Here is a 2,531-nt window from a genome sequence, read left to right on the forward strand (position 1 = left end):
GGAAGTAGGATTGCCCAACCTTCCTTCCGAGGAGTGGCTGGTGGGTTTGAACCGCCAGCCGTCTGGTTAGCAGGGAAGTGTCTTAGCCACTATGCTACCAGAGCTCCCGAAAACTTCATTAGTTTCTACATAAAAGTTCTGGGAATCTTGATTCAGTTTAGTGGTATTCATGTTCAGAATATCATAGTCCTTCTCATAAGTCCTGTATGGAAATATTTTGGTCAAGTATTTTCAGCACATCAGCTAAGTGAAAACTTGTCTATAGCTGGCAAAACTTAATATGGCCGTGGTTAGCTTACAATATTTCTCTAAAAATGAAAGACCTGATGGAAATTAATTACAGAATTAATACAGAGCGAATAGAGTCGGTTCAAAAAGACTTTAGTCAAAAATAACTTTAAACATAATTGTTAACTTTATTTTCAAAGATCTTTAGATATAGCACATAATAATCTTGAGACAGAATAGCACATAATCAGGATATACCAAGAAAATACCAAGATTATTAAGTGTCTAAACAGCTGAATAGTAATAATAATAAAGCTCCATGGAAAACAATGTGAATTACCCATTAAAACCATCAGCTTTGATGATGCTAGATTCAAAATAAATGAAGCTGCAACCAAGTTAGCAATTAAAAAATAATAAAATTATGACATAATAGTGTATGCTTGTTGTCTCATATGAGGCAAAAACATAAGATGAAATGCTTAACACATAGATTTTCAACCTGGAGGAAATCAAGCACTTCTTGATTTGATAACGCATTTCATGTAATTTATAACATATTAGATAAACCTTTATAGCACTTTTTATGAAACAGAAACATCCTTTCTGGCTTTCCATCAGATCTCTTAGTTGTCAGGAGTTTATGATAGGTAGGTCACTGAGAAACAATAAAGTTATTTAACGAAAAATCTTAAAGGTAAAACATCAGCTTAAAAAACAAAACAAAAAATCATGGGGCTTTATTTTTGATTCAGGAATTTATTTCACTGACAGGATGAAGCCCTGCCTTTGAGGCACATTACACAAAGAATAAATTATCTCTTCGGCCCAGTAACTGAAGAAAATGTTATCTTAACAGCAAGAAAACCAATCCTTTACTATACGATATTTATAAAGCTTTTAAAAATACTTACAAATTAACCATAAAACTTTTAGCCAGACAGATAACAACTTTGACTATATCAGATAAATTCTCTTTTTAATAAACTTTTAAAACCTTGTCTTTTTGTTGTATGTCTCTTATAGAATGACCTTTTAAGTGGCAATAATGAACACCCTCATCGGAAGGCATATATAGATAGATAGTTGTTTTGGTTAGGTGCCATCGAGTCAGTTTCAATTCATAGTAACCATATGTACAACAGAACGAAGTGCTGCCCGCATTTATGCCATCTTCACAATTGTTGCCATGCTCATTGTCACAGCCACTGTGCCAATCCATAGATATATAGAGATCGATCTTCTCTGTGGCTTAAAAAGTAAAAGTACATAAACTTAAATTACATTAAAAAAAAACAAACCTGACTGCCATCGAGTTGTTTCCAACTCATAGCAACCCCCGTTGCGTTTCCGAAGCTGTAAATCTTTATGGAAGTAAATCGCCCCATCTTCCTTACATGGAGTGGCTGGTGGGTTAATTATAATGGTTATTTATTCATTTTTATATTAGTAGGTTACCTAAAGATCTTAGAAATTATTTTAAACCTGTGTACCATAAAACATAAGTAGCATTGAAAGTATCTGGCTAGAGGTGGAAACATTTCCGCAGACCATTTCAGGTGTGTCTCATTTTGATTCCTATCTTTCAGCTTCTTAGAATTCCTCTACAACAGAGAACTTGTTTACAGTTATTTTATGATTGGGGTCCAGCCAATTTCCAGTAAATTTAGTGGTTGTTGTTGTTCTGTGCCATCGAGTGGGATCCGACTCATAGTGACCCCTCCTTGGGCTGCCGAGGCAGTATCACTACGGAAGTGGATTGCCCCATCTTCCTTCCGAGGAGTGGCTGGTGGGTTTGAACCACCAGCCTTCTGGTTAGCAGTCAAGTACCTTAGGCACTATGCTACCAGACCTCCCATAACTATAGTTAGAGCATTTTTCCTATTTTCCTTTGTCTTTAAAGGTCTTCACTTAGTTGGGAGAGGGCTTTTAAAAGCTTCCCTGGAACTACATGGCCTCAGAGAAGGGTGAAGGAGTCCTGATCCTGCCCCACCCTTCCATATCATGATCAGAGACAAGAATTAGTATCCCAATTCATTTCTTTAAGTTGGCTTAGTTATATTGAAAGGTAAAAGATAACTAAATTATTTCTTTTACTATTCTCTTGCTAAGCAGTTTTGCCATCTTTATCATAACCTATCATTTACCCAGTAAATACCAAAACCCTTCAGCAATTTTGTAACTGAACCCATTAATTTTTATTATTATTATTGTGATTTGGGTGAAGATTTACAGAGCAAATTCACTTTCCATACAGCAGTTCACATACACTTTGTCTCATGTCATTGACCACAGTTTACCAC

The sequence above is a fragment of the Orycteropus afer genome, unplaced genomic scaffold (assembly GCF_000298275.1).
Source record: "Orycteropus afer afer isolate SDZICR_OR568_19922 unplaced genomic scaffold, OryAfe1.0 scaffold00327, whole genome shotgun sequence".
NCBI lineage: Eukaryota > Metazoa > Chordata > Mammalia > Tubulidentata > Orycteropodidae > Orycteropus > Orycteropus afer.